This window comes from Morus notabilis, unplaced genomic scaffold (assembly GCF_000414095.1).
Source record: "Morus notabilis unplaced genomic scaffold, ASM41409v2 Scaffold533, whole genome shotgun sequence".
NCBI lineage: Eukaryota > Viridiplantae > Streptophyta > Magnoliopsida > Rosales > Moraceae > Morus > Morus notabilis.
In genome coordinates, this window is record NW_010362301.1 from 152,328 (window position 1) to 157,493 (window position 5,166).

At 37.6% G+C, this 5,166-nt stretch overlaps 1 non-coding gene across 1 annotated transcript; it reads right to left on the minus strand.

Moving 5' to 3' along the window:
• Positions 1-3,198: 3,198 nt before the first annotated feature.
• Positions 3,199-3,305, minus strand: LOC112092253. The gene has a single exon (XR_002902508.1). It is a non-coding gene; the product is annotated as a small nucleolar RNA R71 (small nucleolar RNA).
• Between the last annotated feature and the right edge of the window lie 1,861 nt (positions 3,306-5,166).

Below are 5,166 nucleotides of genomic sequence, written 5' to 3' on the forward strand. Positions count from 1 at the left end.
ATACAAGCCATCTAGACATCTTCAAGGATCTTCTATGGCACACTGACACATTCACACTCTTACAGTAACATCCTCATTACTTTCTCTGTACTTTCCAACATTCCTCCTTCACTCTAATCCCATTCTTCTCTCATCGACTTTTGCGATGTGATTAGTGCATAAAAATGCAGCCTAAATACTGCTTTTGATTTATATAATATTAAAATATTTAAGCTTTAATTAAGTAATTTCATTATTTTTATTCATAATATTTTTAATTAGAATTTGTCTAATTTTTGCTTAATTATTTACAGATAAAAAGTAGTGTGAAAAGCTACATAAAAATAAGCCATGAAAGTCATGTTTTCAACCACCCGAGCCAAGCCTTTCAGCCAAGCCGAGTCAAGCCACCAAGCCAAGCCACTGCACCAGTCAGCGCGAAAATCCACGTATGCTTCTTCCTGCCATCGCGCGCCTCGCGCGTTAGTAGCACCCAGCTCCTCAGAGCGTGCGTTCCTTCCACGCAGTCATCACCGCGCGTCCGCAGCTTCCCTCCGCGTGGGTCCCGCGTGTCAGCATGCTAGCCCAAGCCTCTCTCCGCGCGCGACAGCTGTCCTCCACTCTGCACATCACCAGCAGCCGCCAAGCACTCAGACTGCAACACGTGGCAAATCAATTCTGATCAACCAATCCCATAGCGACACGTGTCCACTTAGTGCATAGTCTGAATTTCTCCTTCCAAATCCGAGTAAATTGGCCAGATTTCTTCCCCAAATTTCATATATGATTTCTCCAAATTTATGTGTAATTTTATTTTGTTTCCTTTTCTTTTATAATTTTCTATTTTTATTGTTTGTTTCTTTATTGGACAGGCAACCTCTGAACACTATAAATAAGAGGGTTAGCCTAAGGTTTTTGTAAGCTTTTATTATTTAGTTTTCTGTCGTCTTGCTGTCAGTCTCATATTTTTTCTCTAGAACTTGTGAGAATGTTTTGCAAGCTAGGCTAGAGTTCTCTTGGTGAGGTTAGAGATGAACTTTTGTTGAGTGACCCAATTCGGGCTTTTGATTCCTTGTCCTGTAAAGTTTAATTTCTGAATGAATTAAATCTCATCTATCTTTCTTTTACTTTTCAAAATATTGTGTGCCAATTTTTATATAAGTTCAGTCACGCTTTTCTTATGTAATTTTGTCATGCACTATTCTGTTATTCAAATTATTTTACAAATTGTCTTTTACTGTAATATTGTCAAATTGATATATTGTCGATTTTGGATAACTTATAATAATAATATTTTCGGAGTCAACATAGAGATTTAATTTATTCGATTCTTTTATTTTGTGAATTAAAACTTGAATTGGTGAATGAAACATTAGGAATTCTCGACACCTTACCGTTTCTATTACTGAATTTCTTACACACAAATCTTCTCTCCTTTTTATTTGCAACAAAGTCTTCAGAAACTCTTCTTTTTCTTTAATTCCCTTGTTACTTATTTTTCTCAACACTCTTATTTTGCTTATCTTTCTTGTTATTTTGTTATCTCTCTGTGGATATGACCGTCATTCTGTGCTACAATTGACCGCTTGTGAACATCACTTTTGGGCATTAATCAAATTTTAGCCCCGTTGCCGGGGAGGTGCTACTAGCAAGACTGATCAGTAGATTTTTGAGCCAAAAAGGTAAGTATACATTTTTTTTATTCTTATTTTCTTTGCTATTAAGCTGTGTTAGTTTCTTATTTTTAGTTATTAGTCTGTTCTAGCCTTTAGTTCACGTTCTGTAGAAGATAGTAGTTTAATTTGTTTTAACCTTTTTGTTTCATTTTTTTTTTCTTCCTTGTCGTTTCTTATTTCAAAAAAAAAAAGGTTGCTGCAAATCTCTTCTTTTCGTACGTGTCTATTCGTGTCTTTAAATTTTTCAAAAAAAAAAAAACAACTTTTGTTTGCTGTATTCCTTTCTTTCTTACCTTTCACGTTCTTCTTTGCTCTTGTTTTTAGTTGTGTTTTCCGTTTGTTTTTGTGTTCATCTTTTTTGCATTTGTTACCTTTTTCATTTTTTTTTCGTAGTTAAATTGCTTAAAAAAAATCTTACACTTTTAGGATTTGTTCTTATTGTTAATTTTATTTCTCTTTTTAGTTTTAGAATTAATTGTGATTTGATTTTGTAATCTTTTACTTTTGATAAATTAGGATTTAATTTTGTTTCCCTATTTGTATTATTTAATTGTTAGTTATTATATTGTTGCCTAATTTAATTTTTCCTTTTATAGTTTTCATTAATTCTTAGGATTATAATTAGGATTGTAATTAATTGACTATTCTTAATCTAGGAACTTCATAATTTGGTAGATTTAGGCTTTTGACTTTAGGAATAGTTTCCATTAATTAGATTACATTTCATAATTTATTCAATAAAATTTAATAATTGATTTTGAGAATAATTGTGTGGTTACGTGGAAAGAACAATCTGAGGGAGTTCTGTCTAGGAAAGTTGGTACTTAAGTGAGCCTCGCCCTACCACTCTTTCTTGGGAATGTTACTCTATCTATTAGACTATTCATTGAGCCAAGAGCTATAGTCTTTCCTGCGAGCACTCTCGGTGGTTACAATTTATGTTATTATATAATTATTTTCTTTTTGATTAAAAATTAAAAAAACAAAAAAACAAAAAAATAAAAAAAGGCCGCTGAGGGTGAATGCATCGGTATAGAGACGAACTAGGGAGATTCGCTCAACGTCCAGACTTAGAAACTCCTAGTGAAATTCTATCCGACTCGTCTTCTATGCCTCCGTCTTCACACTCGTCGTTGGAATTCGCACTTCAAAATCTATTCGCAATGGCACAACACAAGGAAGTTCAGCAAAGGACGTTGCAAGATTACCTGCACCCAACACGAACAGCCACCCCATCTTGCATCATGTTCCCACCAAATGCAGCACCTACGGATTTCAAGCCGGGCATGATTGCACTTCTCCCAACCTTTCACGGGTTAGAGAACGAGAATCCATATGTACACATTCGGGAGTTTGAAGAGGTGGTGGCGACCTTTCACAGCCGTGCTGAGGCTGCAAACACCGTCAGATTGAAGTTTTCCCTTTCTCTCTGAAGGACAAGGCCAAAAGCTGGCTGTATTCTCTTAGGCCCAGGTCTATTGGTACGTGGGAAGAAATGACGACGACATTCTTCAACAAGTATTTCCCACACCATAAGACTAATAATTTGAAATGACAGATCTCAAATTTCACTCAGAAGGAAAACGAAACTCTCTATCAAGCTTAGGAGCATTTTAAAGATTTGTTAAATCTGTGTCCCCAACATGGATATGAAAGTTGGTGCCTCGTAAGCTATTTCTACGATGGACTCATAATCCGAGAGCACCAATTTGTCGAGATGATGTGCAATGATGATTTTCTCTAAAAGGATCCTGACAAAGCTATCGAGTACCTGAATGAGTTAGCTGAGAAAGCTCATACTTGGACTGGACCGAGTGCTACTGAGAGCACTAGTAGGTCCTGACTAGTTGGAGTTTATCAATTAAGGGAAGAGGATAGCCACAAGGCCTAAGTTGAAGCTTTAACAAAGAAAATTGAGGCCCTGAAAAGTAAAGATAGTAAAGGACCCCACATGGTGGCAAGGACAGAGACACATGAGCCCTGTTTCGTTTGTGGTGGAGCGGGCCATCTAGCTCAGGATTACCACATTTTAAGTGAAATGAGAGGGGTATATGAGGAGCAGTGCAATGCATTGGGCACATAGAATAAGCCTTATGGACCTTTCTCAGAAACTTACAATCCTAGTTCGAAAAACCACCCGAACGTCAGTTGGCGAGATTCGAACCAACATGCACAATCATCTGGAGGGCAATGGAGATCAGAGCAACAATCTCAACCACCAAGGACATATTTTGCTCCTCAGAATAACATGCAGCCGAAAGGAAATTCTCTAGAGGATACCCTAAAAGCTTTTATGGATGCGCAAAATAAGACGAATCAAAGGGTTGATTCAATGCTCTTGCAGCTAGTGGAAGAGAATAAGGAAATAAAAAGTCAGATCACAAAGCTGACATAAGTTTTAATCGTTCAAAAGCGCGGTAAATTTCCATCACAAGCCCAGTCCAATTTGAGAAGACAAAACATGGCTCAAACTTCCAACTCTGAAGGTCAAAACATCAAGGAAGTTAACGCCATCTCTACTCGAAGTGGTAAGAATTCGGACATGCCATCGACAAGTAGTACCACTTCGAGTAATGAAGAATTGGCTCAGAAGAAAGAAGAGCCAACAAAAATTTTGGTAAAGGTGCCTTTCCCCCAAGCTCTCTGACCTGCTGGGAAAGTGTTAGAAAATCAGAGTGAGATCCTGGAGCACTTGACACAATTGAAGATCAATCTTCCCTTACTACATGTAGTTAAGTAAATGCCGGCCTACGCCAAGGTTATAAAGGATCTTTGTACCATAAAGAGAAAGCACCATGTCAAGAAGACTGCATTCTTGACAGAACAAGTAAGTGCGGTGATTGAGCATAAGACACCACTAAAGTACAAAGATCCTGGTTGTCCCACCATTTTCTACACCATTGGGACACGCGAATTCGGCTAAGCATTGTTAGACCTAGGATCGAGTGTTAACCTCATGCCATATTCAGTCTATTCACAATTGGGTCTTGGAGATATTAAGCCCACATCTGTGGTTCTGTAACTGGCTGATCGATCCGTTAAGAGACCACAAGGAATAGTTGAAGACGTGTTATTGTAAGTTGATAAGTTCTACTATCCTGTGAATTTTGTTGTTTTGGACACTCAGTCAGTGGTTGATGTAGAGTCAAAAATCCCTATCATCCTTGGAAGACCATTCCTTGCGACAACAAATGCCCTAATTAATTGTCGAAATGGTCTAATAAAGATCTCTTTTGGGAACATGACTCTCGAGATAAATATTTTCAACATTGTAAAACAACCACAAGGTGATGACGAGTGTCACCAAACATTCATGATCGACACACTTGTCGAGGAGGAGGTTTTACTACAAAGCAACTCTGAAGATCTTGAAAACCTCCTCCAAAATTCTGAATCTGAGAGTTCCGGTCCTTGTGAGTTGGCTAAAATTTCTGTCATTTTCAACAACTCACAGGATAGAAGAATTAAGTTTAAGCAACTGTGTTTCGAGGAACTTCCGCAAGGGAGAGAG